The sequence below is a fragment of the Hemitrygon akajei genome, chromosome 13 (assembly GCF_048418815.1).
Source record: "Hemitrygon akajei chromosome 13, sHemAka1.3, whole genome shotgun sequence".
Taxonomy (NCBI): Eukaryota; Metazoa; Chordata; class Chondrichthyes; order Myliobatiformes; family Dasyatidae; genus Hemitrygon; species Hemitrygon akajei.
In genome coordinates this window covers 3914001-3937937 of record NC_133136.1, presented here as the reverse complement: position 1 = coordinate 3937937, position 23937 = coordinate 3914001, and the positions used below count along the sequence as shown (strand labels likewise).

The window sequence follows — 23937 nt, the reverse complement described above, 5'->3', positions numbered from 1 at the left end:
GAGTCTTACTTCAGTGACCTGAAAGGCAGGATTTATGAACATTTGGAGAGGCACAATATGATTAGGAATAGTTAGCATGGCTTTGTCAAAAGCAGGTCGTGCCTTACGAGCCTGATTGAATTTTTTGAGGATGTGACTAAACACATTGATGAAGGTAGAGCAGTAGATGTAGTGTATATGGATTTCAGCAAGGCATTTGATAAGGTACCCCATGCAAGGCTTATTGAGAAAGTAAGGAGGCATGAGATCCAAGGGGACATTGCTTTGTGGATCCAGAATTGGCTTGCCCACAGAAGGCAAAGAGTGGTTGTAGATGGGTCATATTCTGCATGCAGGTCGGTGACTAGTGGTGTTCTCAGGGATCTGTTCTGGGATCCTTTCTCTCCATGACCTGGATGAGGAAGTGGAGGGATGGATTAGTATATTTGCTGATGACCTAAAGGTTGGGGTTGTTGTGGACAGTGTGGAGGGCTGTCAGAGGTTACAGCGGGTCATCGATAGGATGCAAAACTGGGCTGAAAAGTTGCAGATGGAGTTCAACCCAGATAAGTGTGAAGTGGTTCATTTTGGTAGGTCAGTTATAATGGCAGAATATAGTATTAATGGTAAGACTCTTGGCAATGTAGAGGATCAGAGGGATCTTGGGGTCCAAGTCCATTGGACACTTAAAGCTGCTATGCAGGTTGACTATGGTTAAGAAGGCATACAATGCATTGGCCTTCATCAATCATGGGACTGAGTTTAAGAGTTTAAGGTAATGTTGCAGCTATATAGGACCCTGGTCGGACCCCACAGGTCTCAGTTCTGGTCGCCTCACTACAGGAAGGATGTGGAAACCATAGAAAGGGTGCAGAGGAGATTTACAAGGATGTTGCCCGGATTGGGGAGCATGCCTTATGAGAATAGGTTGAGTGAACTTGGCCTTTGTCTCCTTAGAGTGGCGGAGGATGAGAAGTGACCTGATAGAGGTCTATAAGGTTATGAGAGGCATTGATCGTGTGGATAGTCAGAAGCTTTTTCCCAGGGCTGAAATGGCTAGCACAAGAGGACCATTTTAAGATGCTTGGAAGTAGGTACGGAGGAGATGTCAGGGGTAAGTTTTTTACGCAGAGTGGTGAATGCGTGGAATGGGCTGCCGGCAATGGTGGTGGAGGCAATACGATAGGGTCTTTTAAGAGACTCCTGGATAAGTACATGGAGCTTAGAAAAATAGAGGGCTGTGGGTAACCCCAGGTAATTTGTGAAGTTATTACATGTTCGGCACAGCATTGTCGGCCGAAGGGCCTGTATTGTGCTGTAGGTTTTTCCGTGGTTCTATATCCACTACTTTTTGTGGGTTTCTTGGCAAAACAACCGTATTCTAAGAGGTTGAAAAAGCAGGAGAAAAATGAAACAAAAATAAACAGTTTGAAAAATTGAGCAAGACAAGCAGCACCTGTGGAGGCAAAGGAATGACCAACGATTCAAGTCCACACCCTGCATCAGGATTTACACTCCATCGCCACTTTGTTAGGTACACCTGCTCGTTAATCCAAACTGAATTGACTTTATTTCTTACATCCTTCACATACATAACGAGTAAAAATCTTTACATTACATCTATGTATGAATGTACAATGTGCAATTTATAGTAATGTGCAATAAATAGTATGTACAACAGGACAGTCAATATAGCATCGAAATACAATTGTATCAGCGTGAATTAATCAGTCTGATGGCCTGGTGGAAGAAGCTGTCCCGGAGCCTGTTGGTCCTGGCTTTAATGCTGCGGTACCGTTTCCCAGATGCTAGCAACTGGAACAGTTTGTGGTTGGAGTGACTCAGGTCCCTTTTTACACACCTGTCTTTGTAAATATGCTGAATAATGGGAAATTCACATCTACAGATGCTCTGGGCTGTCCACACCACTCTGTGCAGCCAGTCATGTGGCAGCTACTCAATGCATAAGAGCAGGCAGACATGGTCACATAGTTCAATCGTTCAGACCAAACACCAGGAGAAAGGTGATCTAATTGATTTTGACCGTAGGGTAATTGTTGGTGCCAGAAGGGATGGTTTGAGTATCTTAGAAACTGCTGATCTCCAGGAATTTGTATGCAGAACAGTCTCTTGAGTTTACAGAGTATGGTGCAAAAAAACAAAAAAAAAACATTCAGTGAGCAGTAGTTCTGTGGATGAAAACACTTTGTTGATGAGAGAGGTCAGAGGAGAATGGCCAGACTCGTTTAAGCTGACAGGAAGGCAACAGTAACTCAATTAACCAGAAGTTACATCAGTGCTGTGCAGAAGCACATCTCTGAAAGCACAATTCAAAGCTTGAAGTGGATGGGCTACAGCAGCAGAAAACCACGAAGACACTCAGTGGCCACTTTGTTAGGGACAGGAGGTCCCTGAGTATATATACTGTATGCTACTTTTCACTCAGATTCAGGTACGTTCCGGCACCAACACAGCGTGCCCACGACGGTCAGCAGAACAGCACAAGCAACAACAGGAGAAGAAAACAACAGGACTGTGCGCACAATGGTGCCATTGATGCTGCCCTCTGCCCTCTCACATCTCCCCCATTTCCCCAACATTCACCCTCACCCTTTCTTCCCAGCATCCTAGCAGGGCACTCCTTCCTGGCACTCGTCCCTGCAAGCGGAAGAAGTGCTACACCTCGTGTTTCCATCTACTATCCCATGAGCCTCTGCATCCAACACATCATTCTCTGCAACTTCCACCACCTTCAATGGGACCCTACCACTAAACACACCTTTCCCTCCCCACACCCTCTGCTATCTGCAGGCATCACTCTCTCCAAGAATCCCTTGTCCATTCATCCCTCCCCACACCCTCTACTATCTGCAGGCATCACTCTCTCCGAGAATCCCTTGTCCATTCATCCCTCCCCACACCCTCTGCTATCTGTAGGCATCACTCTCTCCGAGAATCCCTTGTCCATTTATTCCTTCCTGGCACTTACCCCACAAGTGCAATATGTGCTTCATTTGCCCATTCACATCCTCCCTCTGGTCTATTCAGGGCCCCAAACATTGCTTCCAGGTGTGGCACACTTCACCTGCATGTCTGTTGGGGCCGTTTCTTGCCTCCAATGCTTCTGATGTGGTCTCTTCCATATTGGTGAGATCTGACATAAGTTGGGGGACCACTTCCCTCTATCCACAGGAAGCAGGATTTCCCAGTGTCCAAACATTTTGATTCTAATCCCCATTCCAACATGTCAGCCCATGGCCTCCTGTTCAGCCATGATGAAGTCACTCTCAGGTTGGAGGAGCAACACCTCATATTCGGTCTGAGTAGCTTCCAACTTGATGGCATGAATATCGATTCCTCCAATTTATGGTAATTTACCCCCTCCCCCTTCCCTCTTCTTCAATTCCTCATTCTGGCCTCTTGCCTCTTCTCCTCACCTGCCTATCAACTTCCCACATCCCCACCCCCTCTCTTTCCCTTTCTCCCATGATCCACTCTCCTTGCCTATCAGATTCCTTCTTCCTCAGCCCTTTACCTTTCCCACCTACCACCTCCCAGCTTCTTACTTCATGCCCCCTCTCCCACCCACCTGGCTTCACCTATCACCTTCTAGCCTGTCCTCCTTCCTCTCCCACGACCTTCGTATTCTGGCATGCAGCCCCTTCCTTTCTAGCCCTGATGAAGGGTCTCAGCCTGAAACGTTGACTGTTTATTCTTTTCCATAGATGCTACCTGGGCTGCTGGTATTTTGTGTGTGGAGCTCTGGACTTCCAACATCTGAATAATCTCTTGTGTTTGTGAACAGCAGAGTGAGCCCCTTTCCTCCCTATCACCCACCTACCCGTCCACTCACACACGCAGACACTCCTCCAACCCAGAAGCAGGCTGCTTCTGGGCCTCTGGCCTCCAGTGGATTCAGGGTAACAGGCCTCAGATCCCCAGTGGACTTGCAAACTCATAAAACACAGCCATGGTAGATGGAGAAGATGGGCCAAAGGGTTTGCTTCCATGCCAACCAGTTTCATTGAATTGGAATCTCAGTTTTGGAGACATCTTTAAATACAGTAGCCGCAAAGTCTGATCTGATATTGTTTCTGGAATTGTTCGGTGTTCAGTGACTATTTATTATTTGTTAATTATAGTCACGTGTACCAAAATGCAATGAAAAGCTTTGTTTAGTACTATCCAAACAGATCAAAGTTCAAAGTAAATTTATTATCAAGGTATGTATTTGTCACAATATAAAATGCTGAGATTCATTTTCTTGCAGGCATTCACAGTAGAATCAATGAAACACTGCACCCAAAGACTGACAAACAACCAATGTACAAAAAAGACAAAGGGAAAAATAAATACAAATAAATAATACTGAGAACGTGAGTTGTAGAGTCCTTGAACGTGAGTCCGTAGGTTTTGGGATCAATTCAGAGTTGAAGTGAGTGAAGTTTTGCATGCTGGTAACGTAGTGGTGTGGCACCTGAGGCTCCTGTATCTCCTTTCTGATGGCAGCAGTGAGAAGACAACATGGCCTGAGTAGTGGGGGTCCTTTACAAATTTACTCCTCATATCTCCAACATTCACATCTGAATCATTAGCGTGTCTGGCAACACACACAAAAAGCTGGAGGAACTCACCAAGTCAGGCAGCATCTATGGAGTGAAGTAAACAGACAACTTTTTAGGCCAAAACCCTTCCATCAGGACTCATCGATTGTTTTCGGGCCGAAGAGTTTGTTGCCATGCTGACCATAGTTTCATCAAGTTGGCATTGCACATTTGAAGAAATTTTGAGTGTGGTAGAAGCAAGACTTTGATCTGTTTCTGGGATTGTTTAATTGTTTTATATTTATAATTGTCACCTGCTATGAAAGGCTTTGCTTTATGCCGTTCAGACAGATCATGTCTTACAGATTAACACTGAGCTAATGAAAAGAAAAGAGAGTGCAGAATATAGTGTTGCAGTAGTAAGAACAAGTACAATGCAGGAAAATAAATAAAATGCAGGGGAGATAGGTTGGCATATCAAAAATTCATCTTCAGCAACTAGGGTTCAAGAGACCATAAGATATAGGAGCAGAATTAGCCCATTTGAGTCTGCTCAACCATTTCATCGTTTTTCTTTTTTTATCCCTCTCAAACCCCATTCTCCTCCCTTCTTCCCGTAACCTTTGACACCCTGACTAATGAATGGTGGTTACCTATCAACCTCTGCTTCAGATATACTCAATGTCTTAGCCTCCTCAGCCATCTGTGGCAATGAATTCCACAGATTCACCACTCTGGCTAGAGAATTTCCTCCTCATCTCTGTTCCAAATGAACATCCCTCTATTCTGAGGCTGTGCCCTCTGATGCTAGGCTCCCCCCACTAGAGGAAAAATGCTCTCCATGTTCACTCTTATCTCAGCCTTTCAATATTCGATAGGTTACAGTGAGATTCCCGCCTTATTTTTCTAAAGTCCAGTGAGTACAGTCCCAGAGCCATCAAACGCTCCTCATACATTAATCTTCATTTCCAGAACAATTCTCATGAACCTCCTCTGACCCTTTGATACCTGCGGAACAGAAGGTGCCCTTGTGTCTAGTGATGGATGCTTTCAAGCTTTTGTTTCTTCTGCTGGAAGATATAGGAGGGGGAGGGTGCTTGATTATGTTGTCTGCTTTCCTGAGGCAGCGGGAAGTGTAGATGTATTCATCTGAAGGGAGGCTCCTTTCTATGATGGACTCAGCTGCGTTCAGAGTTCTCTGCAATTTCTTGTCTTAGTCAGAGCCGTTGCCATACCAAGCTGTGATGTATCTGGATAGGAATCTTTCTATGATGCATCTATAGGAATTGATGAGTAAATGCTGAATTTCCTTAGCTATCCAGGAAAGTAGAGGTCTTGGTGCACTTTCAAATTCAAGTTCAAGTTTAATTGTTATTCAACCATACACGTGAATACAGCCAAATGAAACAGTGTTTCTCTGGACCAAGGTGCAAATCCCAGAGCACAGGGCACATATAATTACGATGAGTCATGAGTCAGTATTCATGGGTTCATTGTCCATTCAGAAGTCTGGTGGCAGAGGGGAAAAATCTGTTCCTGAAACATTGAATGTGTGTCTTCAGGCTCCTGTGCCTCCTTCCTGATGGTGGCAATGAGAAGAAAACATGTCCTGGGTGATGGGGTACTTAATGTTGTATGCTGCCTTTTTGAGGCATCGCTCCTTGCAGATCTCCTGGAAGCTGGGGAGGCTCGTGCCAATGATGGAGCTGACTGAGTTTACAACTTTCCGCAGCTTATTTTGATCCTGTGCAGTGCCCTCCTCCCCCCATACCAGACGGTGATGTAGCCAGTTAGAATGCTCTCCATGGTACATCAGTAGAAATTTGCTTGTGCCTTTGGTGACATATCAAATCTCCTCAAACTCCTAATGAAAGATAACTACCTTCATGCCTTATGCATCAATATGTTAGGACCAGGATAGATTCTCAGAGATGAGGACGCCCTGGATCTTGAAATTGCTCAGTCTGTCCACTTCTGATCCCTCTATCAGGACTGGTGTGTGTTTCCTTGTCTCGTCCTTCCTGAAGTCCACAATCAACTCATTTCTCTTCCTGATGTTGAGTGCAAGGTTGTTGCTGTGACACCACTCAACTAGCCGATCTATCTCACTTCCTTATGTCTTCTTGTCGTATCTGAAATTCTGCCAACAATAGTTGTTTGATCAGTAAATCTATAGATTGCATTTGAGTTGTGCCTAGCCACACAGTCATGGGTAGAGAGAGAGTAGAGCAGTGGGCTAAGCACACACCCCTGAGGTGTGCAAGTGCTAATTATCATTTAGGTGGAGATGTTATTTCCAATCTGCACAGACTCTGGTCTTCTGTTGAGGATCCAGTTGCAGAGGAAGGTGTGGAGTCCCAGTTTTTGTATCTTTTTGATCAGAACTGTAGGAATGATTTTGCTCATTGCTGAGCTGTGATCCAAGGCCACGTGAGGAGCCAATGAGATCACATCTGCTGTAGACCTATTGTGCCATGGGCAAATTGCAGTGAGTCCAGGTCCTTTCCTAGGCAGGAGTTTCTAGCCATTACTCACCTCTCAAAGCACTTCATCACCATAGATGTAGCATCAACATAGTTTGATTAGAGTAAGGACAGTACTTAGCATAGAAAGGGCAGTACAGTGGCTAGCATAACTCCTTACCACGTCGGGGACAGGGGTTCAGTTCCAGCCACTGCCTGTAAGGAGTTTGTATGTTCTCCCTGTGACCGCATGGGTTTCCTCCGGGTGCTCCGGTTTCCTCCTCCATTTCTAGTATGTACAGGACCTGCGGGCACGCCAGAAGCATGGCATCACTTGTGGGCTGCCCCCAGCACATCCTTGGACTGTGCTGGTCATTGACACAAACAATGTATTTCACTGTAACACAAACAAAATGCTGGGGAAACTCTGCAGGTCAGGCAGCATCTACGGAAAAAGTAAACAGTCAGTGTTTCGGGCCGAGACCTTTCTTCAGGACTAAGAGGGAAGTGGGGAGATGCCTGAATTGTAGGCTGGGGGGAAGGGAAGGAGGCTAGCTAGAAGGTGAATGGTGAAGCCAAGTGGACGGGAAAGGTCAGGGGCAGGAGAAGAGAATCTGATAGGAGAGAAGAGTGGACCGTAGGAGAAAGGGAAGGAGGAGGGGACCCAATATGTAGGTGAGAAGAAGTAAAAGGTCACAATGGAGAATAGAAGTGGGGTGGAAGGGGGAGTTTCATTGTATGTTTCGATATACAGTACAGTACAGGCCCTTCCAGTCCATCAGGCCACCCAGCAGGGCAAATTACAATCACCAATGAACCTACTGTACTAACCAGAGTGTCTGTATACTGTGAGAGCAAACTGGAACATCCGTTGGAAACACACACACACACAGTGACACACACACACACACACACACACACACACACAGTGACACAGTCACAGACACACCAACACACACACACACACACACACACACACACAGTCACAGACACACCAGCACACACACCAACACACACACACACACACACACACACACACACACAGTCACAGACACACCAACACACACACACACACACACACACACACACACACAGTGACACAGTCACAGACACACCAACACACACACACACACACACACACACACACACACACACACACACACACACACACACACACACACACACACACACACACTGAACTCTTAACTCCGACAGCCTGAGCTGTAATATCATGGGGTCCCAAAGGTGAAAGCGGAGATGTAGTCAATAAATGGGCATCTGGTATATGTTCCTTTATCATCTAGATGTTCCAGAGATGAGTGTAGGGCCAGGGAGATGTATCTGCCATGGGTCTGTTTCAGCAATTGGCAACGTGCAATGCCTCAAAGTTGTCTGGGAGGCTGAGTTGTAGTGTGCCATAACCAGCCTCTTGAAGTACTTCATGATTGCACTTTATTCCCTAGAATGTAGAAGATTGAGAGGAGATTTGATAGAGGTATGCAACATTATGAGGGGTATAGATAGGGTAGATGCAAGCAGGCCTTTTCCACTGAGTGGGAGTACATCCAGAGTTCATGGGTTAAGGGTGAAAGGTGAAATGTTTAAGGCTTACATGAGGGAAAACCTCTTCATTCAGAGGGTGGTGAGAGTGTGGAGCAAGCTGCCAGTGAAAGTGGTGGGTTTAAGGAAAGTCTGGGTAGTTACATGAGTGGGAGGGATGTGGAGGGATGTGGAGGGATGTGGAGGGATGTGGGAGGGATGTGGAGGGATGTGGTCCTGGTACAGGTTGATGGGACTGGGCAGTTTAAATGCTTCAACATGGACTAGGTAGGCTGAAGGGCCTGTTTCTGTGCTGTAGTTTTCTATGACATTATGACTGCATAGTGGCAGACGTCAGAGCCGCTGGGCAGATGTTGTTATTCTCTTACTTTAGCCCTGTTACCAAGTTGTCATCTCAGTCCAGTGCTGCTGCTCATTGTATTCCTGACTGAAGTAGGGTTGGTCAGCTGACTTGATACCGCTAGGATGACTGCTGTTGGCCATCCAGATTATACTGTCAGTATACATGGCTCTTTCAGAAGGAGCTTGGAATACAAGTTCATAGCTACACAGGTTGATAGGGTGGGTAAGAAGGCATGTGCATGTTTGCCTTCATTAGTCAAGGCATTGCGTTCAAAAGTCAGGAAGTTATGTTGCAGCTTTATAAAACTCTGGTTAGGCTGCATCTGGTTGCCCCATTATGGAGGATGTTGAAGCTTTGGAGAGAGTGCAGAAAGGGTTAACCAGGATGTCGGCCAGATTAGAAAACATGCGATATTGAGAGATTGGACAAACTTGTGTTTTTTACACAGAGAGTGGTGTGTGCCTGGAGTGCTCTGCCTGGGATGGTGGTAGAGGCAGATACATTAGGGACTTTTAAGAGACGTTTAGATACGCACGTGAATGTGAGGACATTGAAAAATTGGAAGGGCAAACAATGTGCAGGCAGAGGCAATTAGTTGGTCATCTGATTACTAATTTAATTGGTTTGGCATAACATTGTGGGCTGAAGGGCCTGTTCTTGTGTTGTACTCTTTTATGTTTTAGTGTTTAACTAATAACAAATACATCAGCCATGATTGAATGGTGGAGCAGATTCGATGGGCTGAATGGCCCAATCTTGCTTCTGTGTCTGATGGTATCATCTTCACAATGCACCACTATTCCTACTACTTTGACCGTATCCTTCAAACCGCTGACCTTTGCCACCAAGAAGGACTCTGTATGTTATTACCTTTCTGTCTTTGTTATATTATCTTTATTGTCCTTCCATCTTCATCATGTTCTAACGTACTTTTAAGAGACTTTTGGGTAGGTACATGGAGCTTAGGAAAATAGAGGGCTATGGATAAGCCTAGTAATTTCTAAGGTAAGGACATGTTCGGCACAACTTTGTGGGCTGAAGGGCCTGTATTGTGCTGTAGGTTTTCTATGTTCTATGTACTGGCTAAATACTGACTTCAGCACCGCTGGCCGAATCCCACAAATTCAAAATTCAAGGTGGTTTAATGTCCTTTTCAGAAGTGTAAAGGAGAACAAAACAATTATTACTCTGGATCTGATGCAACACAGAAAAACATAATAGAACACAAACATAATTTAAAAACACAATAAATATAAATAGATAAGATAGCTTATATACATTGATTGATTGTACATCCATAAAGTGACACTGGGGACAGGAGTGTCTGTACGTCAGGTGACTGACAGGAAATGATAAAGTAGTGGTGGTTGGGTTAGTGGGTGGAGGTGTGGATCAGCCTCACTGCTTTGGGAAAGTAACTATTTTTGAGTCTGGTGGTTCTGGCGTGGCTGCAGTGTAACCTCCTCCCTGATGGGAGTGGGACAAACAGTTTTTAAATGAATATTTTTTAAAGTACAAACATCAGGGATTAATTTTCACCGCGTATCTACCAGAGGCTGCCAGCAGTGCGAGTGTTAACGTCACGTCTGATGATGCCAGCCCTGAAGAGCCCACCTCCCAACCTGGGCGGGTTACAAGCACAGTGCATGGCTTTAGCCGTGTGAGAATGTGTAGGAGAGGCTGAATAAACATTCCAGTGTAATAGGAGAGACAAGAGTAGGGGGTGGGAGTGGTGGTGTTTTAATATCTGGTAGCATGTGGTTAGATCACATTCCTAAATTCTGTCTTCTCATGCAAAAGGGCTATAGGGGTTGCCAGCAGAATGAGGGGTGGGGTGATCCAGTTCAAACTGGCCTAGCAGCAGAGGGGCGTTTCCTTGGCACCTTTGATTTCTGCTCAACACTGCTGGCAACCCATTTAAAAACCTCCACTGGTACAGCAGCATTTAACATTGCCGTTCTGCACTGCCTTTAAGGTTGCATTTAAATCAGCTTTTATTTTCCCTGGCTAACACTGCATGGGACATATTCATTGGGTGTAGAGAGTGGAAGGAGAGGGAGGGTGTTCCGGCATATTATAGACTACATCACGCCCTTCCTTAATTGCTATGGGTTTAAGCCAGTTCTACAATCTCTCCTTGGACACTTTTCAACCCGTCCCACTGTGTTCCCTGTGATGTATGCAGGCGGATTCACATTTTAAAATCCAGCTTTTTGAGAATAGCCATCTCCCTCGGTTTCTCTTTCTCTGACATAAGTATATAAACTACCTCGCTTATTTATATTCATTGTGTTTTTATATCGTTATTGTATTTTTTTTATTTTTAGTGTGTTTTTTTGTATAGTATCAGATCCGGAGTAACAATTATTTCGTTCTCCTTCACACTTGTGTACTGGAAATGACATCAAACAATCTAGAATCTTGTATCTTGAATCTACGAACAGTGGTAAACCACACATACCAATTCAAAGTTGACACTTTAAATCTCCAAACTATATTTCTGGGTAAAAACAATCACTTCTATATCCATATAAAGGATTGGCCTTTATCCATTTCTTGCCGCCGCCCTGTGGGTTCTTTCCTTAAGTGCTGGGACCAACCCTTTCCGATATCCTCTTGTCATTGGCACTGTGCCCTTGCTGCTGGGAGGACAGGTGAGAAGAACTGCTCTGTAGCACATGCTGAAGCAGTGTGTCTCACCGCGCTCACTCATCTTGTCACTGCCTGTACATCTCTGCCTTTTGGGCTAGTGATACCCACAATAAGAAGCCTGTGTGTGTCTGAAACCACCCTGTCTACTGTAAGTCTTGCTGATCTTCATTCTGCCTCTTTTTAAATGCTAGTGTGGTTAAATTTGTAAACAGAACAAAGTTTATGCTTTTTACTGTGGCTAAACAAGGATCACTGAATCGTGGTCAACATGTCCAGTCACTAATTTTGAGAGTTCCATGTGGGTCTTTTGAATAAAATTAGTAGTGAAGAACTGATGTTTTTTTTAAACTATATATGTTGTTCCCAGTACATTGAGGATGGGGAGAAAATTCAGTGTGCATTAGATAGGAATCAGTGAGAGCGGCGCACAGTTAGAAACCTGGAGCTGGTTATTTTCCCTTCTCAGGAGAGCTTGATTGTTCCCATTCGGTATGAACAATGGCAGTACTTTACTGTGTAAAGCACCAGGCTTTTGAATAACTCATAAAGCACTTAGTAAATGTTGAATTTTTGAGTACAGTATTAATCGGCATATAATTAAGCCTGTTTTTCTCTTGACTCTCTTCCAACTAAGCTGCTGATCACTAACTTTGCTTCCTTCTCCATATAACCTCATGCTGCATGGTGACCTGATAGAGGTGTATAGGATGATGAGAGGCATTGATCATGTGGATAGCAAGAGGCTTTTTCTCAGGCCTGAAATGGCTAACACAAGGAGGCAAAATTTTAGTCTTTTCACAGGTGTTGCATTCAAAATCATTAGGCCATTATTCAAAGCACACTCCCCTCTCTTCCCTGCCTTCACCACCCTTCATTCCCTTTGCAAATCTCCTTCTCTCAGAATCAGAGCTATTCTCTTTATTTTCCTGTAAATGCATGCAAGAAAATGAATCTCAGGATAGTACGTGTATGACATATACATTGATATACGGTATGTTGTGAAATTTCTTTTACAAAGACGATATGGTACAACGCATAAATGATTACTATTAGTTACAATAGGCATATATAAAAAAGTAAGTAAGTTGTGCAAAAAGAGAGCAAAACAGTGAGGTAGTGTTCATGGGTCCATAAGTGTGAAGTAACAGTGGAGGCAAAGAAGCTGTTCCTCAAACATTGAGTGTGGGTCTTCACTTCTGAACCTCCTTCCTGACCAAGTAGTGAGAATTGGGCATGCCCTGGATGGTGAGGGCCCTCAGTGATGGGTGCTGCCTTCTTAAACTTTCAACTCTTTGGACATATTGTTGCCTCCTACCTCTCTAAGTGTTTAATGTTAAAACCATCAAGGCATTAAAAATAATTAATCAGAGTTGATGGAGACATGCTGAATTTGTTTAGCTTCCTGAGGAAGTAGAGGTGTTGGTGGGGTGTTGTGGATAGTGTGGAGGTGTTGTGATAGTGCGGAGGGCTGTCAGAGGTTACAGCGGGACATTAATAGGATGCACAACTGGACTGAGAAGTGGCAGATGGTGTTCAACCCAGTTAAGTGTGAGGTGGTTCATTTCGGTAGGTTAAATTTGAAGACAGAATATAATATTAATGGTAAGACTCTTGGCAGTGTAGAGGATCAGAGAGATCCTGGGGTCTGTGTCCATAGGACACTCAAAACTGCTGCACAGGTTGACAGTGTTGTTAAGAAGGCGTATCGTGTGTTGACCTTCATCAACCATGGGATTGAGTTCAAGAGCCGTGAGGTAATATTAAAGACCTTAGTTAGACCCCACTTGGAGTACTGTGTTCATTTATGGTCACCTCATTACAGAAAGGATGTGTATGCTATAGAGGGAGTGCAGAGGAGATTTACAAGGATGTTGCCTGAATTGGAGAGTGTACCTTATAAGAATAGGTTGAGTGAACTCTGCCTTTTCTCCTTGGAGCAACGGAGGATGAGAGGTGACCTGACAGAGGTGTATAAGATGATGAGAGGCAGTGATCATGTGGATAGTCAGAGGCCTTTTCCCAGGACTGAAATAGCTAACACAAAGGGGCATAGTTTTAAGGTGCTTGGGAGTAGGTACAAGGGGAAGTCGGGTTAAGTTTCTCACACGGAGAGTGGTGGGTGCATGGAATGCACTGCCGGAGACGGTGGTGGAGGCGGATACAATAGAGTTTTTTTAAGAAACTCGTATGTAGATGGAGCTTAGAAAAATAGAGGGCTGTGCAGTAGGGAAACTCTAAGAAGCTTCTAGAGTAGGTTACATGGTTGGCACAACATTGTGGGCCGAAGGGCCTGTAATGTGTTGTAGATTTCTATGTCTTATGTTCTGTATCCCATGTTCTAAAGCTTTCTTGGCTGTGACATCAGTGTGGTTGGAGCAGGTCAGATGATTGGTGATGTTCACACCTAGAAGATCCAACCCTCTCTAACACCTGTAATGTAAACAGGAACACTGCCCACTTCCTGCAAAGATCAGCACTTTGGTTTTGCTGACATTGAGGGAAAGGTTAGAAACGTAAAACATGAAAACCTACAGCACAATACAGACCCTTCGATCCACAAAACTGTGCCCAACATGACCGTACCTTAGAACTACTGTGTGGTGCGTGGCCAAGTGGTTAAGGCGTTGGACTAGCGATCTGAAGGTCGTGAGTTCGAGCCCCAGCCGAGGCAGTGCGTTGAGTCCTTGAGCAAGGCACTTAACCACACACTGCTCCAGTCCACCCAGCTGAAAATGGGTACTGGCAAAATGCTGTGGGTTAAGCTTGCAATAGACTGGTGTCCTATCCGGGGAGGGGGGGGGGGGCTCATACTCTCAGTCACAGATACCAGCATAAGCACCAGTCTGATGAGCCTATAAGGCTTGGGACAGACTTTAACTAACTTTTAAAACTACCTAGGCTTTACCCATAGCCCTCTATTTTTCTAAGCTCCATGTAGCCATCCAGGAGTCTCTTAAAAAACCCTATCGATTCCGCCTCCACCACCGCCACTGACAACCCATTCCACGCACTGACCACCCTCTGCGTAAAAAATCTTACCCTGACATCTCCTCTGTACCTACTTCCAAGCACCTTAAACCTGTGCACTCTCATGCTAGCTATTTCAGCCCTGACTATCTACACAATCAATGCCTCTCATCACCTTATACACCTCTATCGGGTCACCTTTCATCCTCTGTCGCTCCAAGGAGATAAGGCTGAATTCACTCAAACTATTCACATAAGGCATGCTCCCCAATCCAGCCAACATCCTTGTAAATCTCCTCTGCACCCTTTCCACGTCTTTCCTGTCGTGAGGCGACACAACAATGTATATCCAACTCACTGTTACACTACAGTGCAAACCTGTACTCGGAGTTAGAGCAGAGTCTGCCCACGCAGCTACGAGTGTACAGGGAGTAGAGCAGAGGATAGAGCTTCAATGATGATAAGTCATTTTCAGAATTACATATTTACAATGGAAACACACTCCATCTGACTGAACCCAATCCCAATGTCCAGTCTGAGAACAAAACACAGATAGCCAATACATATTACTGCTGTTAGTGTTGATGGATGTCTGCAAACAGACAGATTATTAATTGACTAAACAGACTTATCTTGAGTGTGGTAGGGACACATCTTTTACAATGTGTTAATACTGAAAATGACCATGAAGAGATTTCCCTGATCTCATCATGGGAATTTCAATGAGGCCCGATTGACATGCACCATAAGACATAGCAGAACTAGGCCACTCAGCCCATCGAGTCTGCTCCCCCATTCCATCATGGCTGATCCTGGATCCCACTCAACCCCATACACCTTCTCACCATATCCTTTGATGCCTTGATCGATCACAAATCTATCAACTTCTGCTTTAAGTATGCCCATGGACTTGGCCTCCACCACAGTCTGTGGCAGAGCATTCCACAGATTCACTACTCTCTGGCTAAAAAAATCCTCCTAGCCTCTGCTCTAAAGGGTCCCAAGACTGATATGCGGCCCAAAACTGTTGACAATACTCCAAGTGCGACATGACTATTGTCTTATAAAGCCTCAGCATTATCTCCTTGTTTTTATATTCTATTCCCCTTGAAATAAATGCCAACATTGCATTTGCTTTCTTTACCACAGACTCAACCTGTAAATTAACCTTCTGGGAGTCTTGTACAGGACACTTAAGTCCCTCTGCATCTCTGATGTTTTTGAATTTTAGACAATAGACAATAGGTGCAGAAGTAGACCATTTGGCCCTTCGAGCCTGCACCGCCATTCTGAGATCATGGCTGATCACCTACTATCAATGCCCGGTTCCTGCCTTGTCCCCATATCCCTTGATTCTCCTATCCATAAGATACCTATCTAGCTCCTTCTTGAAAGCATCCAGAGAATTGGCCTCCACTGCCTTCCGATGCAGTGCATTCCAGACCCCCACAACTCTCTGGGAGAAGAAGTTTTTCCTTAACTCTGTCCTAAATGACCTACCCCTTATTCTCAAACCATGCCCTCTGGTACTGGACTCTCCCAGCACCTGGAACATATTTCCTGCCTCTATCTTGTCCAATCCCTTAATAATCTTATATGTTGCAATCAGATCCCCTCTCAATCTCCTTAATTCCAGCGTGTACAAGCCCAGTCTCTCTAACCTCTCTGTGTAAGACAGTCCGGACATCCCAGGAATTAACCTCGTGAATCTACGCTGCACTTCCTCTACAGCCAGGATGTCCTTCCTTAACCCTGGAGACCAAAATTGTACACAGTACTCCAGGTGTGGTCTCACCAGGGCCCTGTACAAATGCAAAAGGATTTCCTTGCTCTTGTACTCAATTCCCTTTGTAATAAAGGCCAACATTCCATTAGCCTTCTTCACTGCCTGCTGCACTTGCTCATTCACCTTCAGTGACTGATGAACAAGGACTCCTAGATCTCTTTGTATTTCTCCCTTACCTAACTCTACACCGTTCATATAATAATCTGCCTTCCTGTTCTTACTCCCAAAGTGGATAACCTCACACTTATTCACATTAAACGTCATCTGCCAAGTATCTGCCCACTCACTCAGCCTATCCAAGTCACCCTGAATTCTCCTAACATCCTCATCACATGTCACACTGCCACCCAGCTTAGTATCATCAGCAAACTTGCTGATGTTATTCTCAATGCCTTCATCTAAATTGTTGATGTAAATTGTAAACAGCTGTGGTCCCAATACCGAGCCCTGTGGCACCCCACTAGTCACCACCTGCCATTCCGAGAAACACCCATTCACCGTTACCCTTTGCTTTCTATCTGCCAACCAGTTTTCTATCCATGTCAATATCTTCCCCCCAATGCCATGAGCTCTGATTTTACCCACCAATCTCCTATGTGGTACCTTATCAAATGCCTTCTGAAAATCGAGGTACACTGCATCCACTGGATCTCCCTTGTCTAACTTCCTGGTTACATCCTCAAAAAACTCCAATAGATTAGTCGAGCATGATTTGCCCTTGGTAAATCCATGCTGGCTCGGCCCAATCCTATCACTGCTATCTAGATATGCCACTATTTCATCTTTAATAATGGACTCTAGCATCTTCCCCACTACTGATGTTAGGCTGATAGGATGATAGTTCTCTGTTCTCTCCCTCCCTCCTTTCTTAAAAAGTGGGATAACATTAGCCATTCTCCAATTCTCAGGAACTGATCCTGAATCTAAGGAACATTGGAAAATGATTACCAATGCATCCGCAATTTCCAGGGCCACCTCCTTTAGTACCCTAGGATGCAGACCATCTGGACCTGGGGATTTGTCAGCCTTCAGTCCCATCAGTCTACTTATCACCGTTTCCTTCCTAATGTCAATCTGTTTCATTTCCTCTGTTACCCTATGTCCTTGGCCCATCCATACATCTGGGAGATTGCTTGTGTCTTCCCTAGTGAAGACAGATCTAAAGTACTTATTAAATTCTTCTGCCATTTCTCTGTTTCCCATAACAATTTCACCCAATTCATTCTTCAAGGGCCCAACATTGTTCTTAACTATCTTCTTTCTCTTCACATACCTAAAAAAGCTTTTGCTATCCTCCTTTATATTCCTGGCTAGCTTACGTTCGTACCTCATTTTTTCTCCCTGTATTGCCTTTTTAGTTAAGTTCTGTTGTTCCTTAAAAATTTCCCAATCATCTGTCCTCCCACTCACCTTAGCTCTGTCATATTTCCTTTTTTTTTAATGCTATGCAATCTCTGACTTCCTTTGTCAACCACTGTGGCCCCTTTCCCCCCTTCGAATCCTTCTTTCTCTGGGGGATGAACTGATTTTGCACCTTGTGCATTATTCCCAAGAATATCTGCCATCGCTGTTCCACTGTCTTTTCTGCTAGGATATCCGTCCAGTTAACTTTGGCCAGCTCCTCCCTCATGGCTCCATAGTCTCCCCTGTTCAACTGCAACACTGACACCTCCAGTCTGCCCTTATCCTTCTCAAATTGCAGATAAAAACTTATCATATTATGGTCACTACCTCCTAATGGCTCCTTTACTTCAAGATCGCTTATCAAATCCTGTTCATTACACAAGACTAAATCCAGAATAGCCTTGTCCCTGGTCGGTTCTCGTACAAGCTGTTCTAAGAATGCATCCCATAGGCACTCTACAAACTCCCTATCCTGGGGTCCAGCACCAACCTGATTCTCCCAGTTCACCTGCATGTTGAAATCCCCCATAACTACTGCGACATTACCTTTGCCACATGCCAATGTTAACTCCCTATTCAACTTGCATCCAATATCCATGCTACTGTTTGGTGGCCTGTAGACAACACCCATTAGGGTCTTTTTGCCCTTACTGTTCCTCAGTTCTATCCACACAGACTCTACTTCTCCTGATCCTATGTCCTCCCTTGCAAGGGACTGAATCTCATTCCTCACCAACAGGGCCACCCCACCCCCTCTGCCCACATTTCTGTCCCTACGATAGCACGTATACCCTTGTACATTCATTTCCCAGGTCTGATCTCCCTGCAGCCATGTCTCCGTTATCCCAACAACATCATAGTTACCCATTCGCACCTGAGTTTCAAGCTCATCCGCCTTATTTCTGACACTTTGTGCATTCAGATATAGAATTTTTAGCCCATTTCTCCTCTCCCTGCCTGTTTAAATCTCTGCCTATTGTGCTTAACCCAGCTCCCCAAACTCCCATCGGGCTATACGCCCCTTGAATTTTGTTGTCCTTCCTAAATTTACTTATTCTTTCTCCCCATTTAGATAATAGTTCGCACTATTTTTCCTTTTACCAAAATGCATTGTCATGCATTTCCCAACACTGTATTCCATCTGCCACTTTTTTGCTCATTCTTCCAATTTGTCTAAGTCCAGCTGCAATCACATTGCTTCCTCAGCACTACCTACCCCTCCATCTATCTTAATATCATCTGCAAACTTTGCCACTAAGCCATCAATTCCATTATCCAAATTATTGACAAACAGTGTGAAAAGTAGTGTTCCCAACCCTGATCCCTGAGGAACACCACTAGTCACTGGCAGCCAACCAGAAAAGGCCCCCCTTTTATTCCCACTCACTGTCTCCTGCCTGTCAGCCATTCCTCTGTCCATGCCAGTATCCTTCCTGTAACACCATAGGATTTTATGTTGTTAAGCAGCCTCATGGCACTTTATCAAAAGACCTGAAAATCCAAGTAACTGACATCCACTGCCTCTCCTCTGTCCATCCTGCTTGTTACTTCCTTGAAGATCTGTAACAAATTTGTCAGACAAGATTTCCCTTCACAGAAACCAGGTTGACTTTGACTTATTTTATCATTAGTCCCCAAGAACCCCGAAACTCATCCTTAATAACGTTCACCAGCACTTTCCCACCCCTGAGGTTAGGCTAACAGGCCTATAATTTCCTTTCTTTTGCCTTAAAGAGTGGAATGACATTTAAAATCTTCCAGTCCTCCGGGACCATGCCAGAATCAAGCGATTCTTGAAAGATCATGACCAATGCATCCGTTGTCTCTTCAGCAACCTCTCTCAGGACTCTGGGGTGTAGTCCATCTGGTCCAGGTGACTTTTCCTTTGTAATAGCAATGGCACTCACTCCTGTTCACTGACACTCACGGACCTCTGGCACACTGTGAGTGTCTTCCACAGTGAGGACTGATGCAAAATCATCTGCCATTTCTTTGTTCCTCCTTACTACCTCACCAGCATCATTTGCCAGTTGTCCAGTATCAATTCTCACCTCCCTTTCACTGTTTATGTAACTGAGAAAACTCATAGTATCCTGCTTTATATTATTGGTTCATTTGCCCTCATGTTTTATCTTTTCCCTTCTTATAGGTTTTTAAGTTGCCTTTTGTTGGATTTTAAAAGCTTCCCAATCATCCAACTTCCCACTCATTTTTGCTACCTTATGTGCCCTTTCCTTGAGTATTATGCAGTCCTTAACTTCCCTTGTCAGCCACGATTGCCTACCATTGCCATTTGAGAACTTCTTCTTCTTCTCTGGGACATATCTATCCTGCACCTTGTAATCTATTCCCAGAAACTTCAGCCATCTCTGCTCTGCTGTCACCCCCAACTAGTATCCTCCTTCAATCCACTATGGCAAGCTCCTGTCTCATTCCCCTGTAATTCCCCGTATTCCATTGCGATAATGATATATTCAGATTCAGATTCAGATTCAGATTCAGTTTATTGTCATTTAGAAACCACAAATGCAATGCAGTTAAAAAATGAGACAACGTTCCTCCAGAACGATATCACAAAAGCACATGACAAAACAGACTACACTAGAAAATCCACATAACATTTGGCAATCCCCAATCCGGAGTCCGGAGAGGCTGCTGTATATTAATATCGCGCTACCGTCTTAGCGCGTTCCCCGGAAAGGAGCTCCAAATCCACCAGACAAAACAAGACCAAAAACTAAAGCTACAAGACCTGCACAAAACCACATAGTTACAACATATAGTTACAACAGTGCAAACAATAGCATAATTGATAAAAAACAGACCATGAGCACAGTAAAAATAGTCCAAAGATGTTAAAAGACTATAAGTTTGAAAGAAACCACCACACAGTTTCCACAAGTCCCCAGGGTCCCGATAGACTCGTCATCCCACGCCGGCGGCAGAAGGGAATACCCCCACTATGGACTTCCACGGCACCGCCCGACTCAGACTCGCAGACACAGCACACAATGAAAGCTCCATCGAACCCAGCCTCGCAGACGCAGCACACACCGAAAGTGACCTGACCGCAGCGGACTCCGAGTCCGTCGAACCTCCGAGCCTCCGACCATCCCCTCCGGCACAGCTTCTCCGAGCACCATCCTCTGCCGAGCGTATTAAGACGGCCCCGCCAACGGCCATCGGCAACGCGACCCCAAGGACTGGGGGCCTGTTCTTCCCAGCAGAGACCCGGACCTCACAGCAGCAGCAGCAACGAAGAAGGTCTTCCTGGAGATTTCCAGATGTTCCGCCGTGCTCCCACATCCATTTTTCATCTGATTATGATTGCGCACGGCACCCCGCTTCACAAATAACAGATAATCAGCTCCGGAGTGGCCACAGCAAGCTGTGTCGCGCCGCCATCTTGGATCATTATGTGACTTATGCTTCTCCCTCTCAAACTGCATAGTCATTTATAGTTGTCTCTTGTGTAGTTAGGACATTACAGAATCAGAGTAACCCCCCACCTACTCTCCCTTCCCACCTGACTTCACCTATCACCTTCTAGCTTGTATTCCTTCTCCCTCCCCCCCCCCCCCCCCAACTCCTTCCTATTCTGACTCCTTTGCTTTCATTTCCGGTCCCGATGAAGCGTCTCAGCCTGAAATGTCATCTGTCTATCCCTCTCTATAGATCTCTGAATGTCCAGCATCTGTAGAATATCTTGTGTTATGTCATATGAGGTAGAAGCAGCATTAAGCCATTTGGTCCATTGAGTCTGCTCCATGGCTGATCTATTGTCCCTCTCAATGCCATTCTCCTACCTTCTCCCGTAACCTTTGATGCCATTTCTAATTAAGCACCTCACACCAAATGCTGGAGGAACTCAGCAGGTCAGGCAGCATCCTTAGAAATGAATAAGTACTTACGCTCAAGACCCTTCTTCTAGACTGAGAAGGATGGGAGAAGACGCAAGAATAAAAAGTGGGTGGAGGGCAAAGAGGACAATCTGGAAGGTGATAGGTGAAGCCGAGTGGGTGGGAAGGGTAAAGGGCAGAGAAGAAGGAACCCGATAGGAGAGGAGAGTGAGTCATAGGAGAAAGGGAAGAAGGAGGGTCACCAGTGGGAGGTGATAGGCTGGTGAGAGAAGAGCTAAGAGGCTACAGTGGAGAATAGAAAAAGAGAGAAGGGGAGGGATAAAAATTAGTGGAAGGAGAAATCAAAGTTCATGCCATTAGGTTGAAGCAGCCTTTCTCAACCTTTTTGGCCTGGAGGAGGTCTTGAAATAATTTTAAGGTCTCAGGGAACCCCTGCATAAAAATCATTAAATCTACAGCTCACAGTACATTAGTGTGATCAGTAGGTTATAGGTTGTAGATACAATAATCCAAAAATAATTGTCAATGCTCTTTTGAGTAGTGAATTAACTTTTAACCAACATTTCTTGAAAAAAGCAGGTAGTTAAGCTTAGCTTACCTTTCTTGAAATTAATCTCTTTCTTTTCCTTCATAAATTTTAAAAACTCATAAGGGAAACATGATAAATTTCTGTTAGATAACTGGCTTAACCCAAAGTGGGATTTAATTTTTCTAAAGGTAAACTCAATTAGATTTAATTGCTGCCCCCCTCACTGGACCCCCTGCAGTTTGCATACTGTCCCAACCGCTCAACAGATGACGCCATTGCCATCACCCTCCACCTGGCCCTGACCCACCTGGACAAAAAAGACACGTACGTTTGAATGCTGTTCATAGACTTCAGTTCAGCATTCAACACAATCATCCCTCAGAAACTGATTGGAAAGCTGAGCCTACTGGGCCTGAACACCTCCCTCTGCAACTGGATCCTAGACTTCCTGACTGGGAGACCTCAGTCAGTTGCAGCATCTCCAACACCATCACACTGAGCACGGGGGCTCCCCAGGGTTGCGTGCTCATCCCACTGCTGTTCACTCTGCTGACCCATGACTGTGCTGCAACACACAGGTCGAAACACATCATCAAGTTCACTGATGATACGACCGTGGTGGGTCTCATCAACAAGAATGACGAGTCAACTTACAGAGAGGAGGTGCAGCGGCTAACGGACTGGTGCAGAGCCAACAACCTGTCTCTGAATGTGAACTAAACAAAAGAGATGGTTGTTGACTTCAGGAGGACACGGAGCGACCACTCCCCGCTGAACATCGACGGTTCCTCGGTAGAGATTGTTAACAGCACCAAATTTCTTGGTGTTCACCTGGCGGAGAATCTCACCTGGTCCCTCAACACCAGCTCCATTGCAAAGAAAGCCCAGCAGCATCTCTACTTTCTGCGAAGGCTGAGGAAAGTCCATCTCCCACCCCCCATCCTCATCACATTCTACAGGGGTTGTATTGAGAGCATCCTGAGCAGCTGCATCATTGCACCATCTCGGATCGCAAGACCCTGCAGCGGATAGTGAGGTCAGCTGAGAAGATCATCGGGGTCTCTCTTCCCGCCATTACAGACATTTACACTACATGCTGCATCTGCAAAGCAAACAGCATTATGAAGGCCCCACACACCCTTCATACAAACTCTTCTCCCTCCTGCCATCTGGGAAAAGGCATCGAAGCATATGGACTCTCACAATCAGACTGTGCAACAGTTTCTTCCCCCAAGCCATCAGACTCCTCAATACCCAGAGTCTGGACTGACACCAACTTACTGCCCTCTACTGTGCCTATTGTCTTGTTTATTATTTATTGTAATGCCTGCACTGTTTTGTGCACTTTAGGTAGGTCTGTAGTCTAGTGTAGTTTTTTTTTCTGTGTTGGTTTCATGTAGTTCAGTGTAGTTTTTGTACTGTTTCATATAGCACCATGGTCCCGAAAAACTTTGTCTCATTTTTACTGTGTACTGTACCAGCAGTTATGGTCAAAATGACAATAAAAAGTGTCTTAACTTGACTTTAAATAAAGGTTATAAATTGATTTTAATTCATACTATTTACAACATGAAAATTTATTGACAGTGTTGAATAGTAAAGTTACTAAAAACCTTAAGCCGAAGCAATATGAATAAAGATATAGAGTAAGGCACAATTTTATACAAGACCTTGAAAAAAACCATTTTCTCACAAAGTGACATGATCAGGCTCAAATATAGGCCTAGCACATGAAGCCTGTGCTTGTTTTTTGCTGCACAAATACTCAATTCTGAGTCAAACTTGAGGTAAGATCACAAATTTCATCTTCAACTGATCTCTATCCTTGCTCTTGTTGCTTGTTAAACAAGA

General features: G+C 44.7%; 1 protein-coding gene across 3 annotated transcripts in view; it reads left to right on the top strand.

Moving 5' to 3' along the window:
• The window catches only part of zbtb7c (zinc finger and BTB domain containing 7C), a 320643-nt gene that overhangs the window by 166950 nt on the left and 129756 nt on the right, over positions 1-23937 (top strand). For 2 of the 3 annotated variants that reach the window (XM_073064054.1, XM_073064056.1), the window contains exon 1: positions 11536-11688. The exons of the other annotated variant lie outside the window; for it this stretch is intronic. The gene's annotated coding sequence lies outside the window, so the exon portion shown is untranslated. Of the gene's footprint in view, positions 1-11535; positions 11689-23937 lie in introns of those variants that run through there. 3 annotated transcript variants of the gene reach the window in all.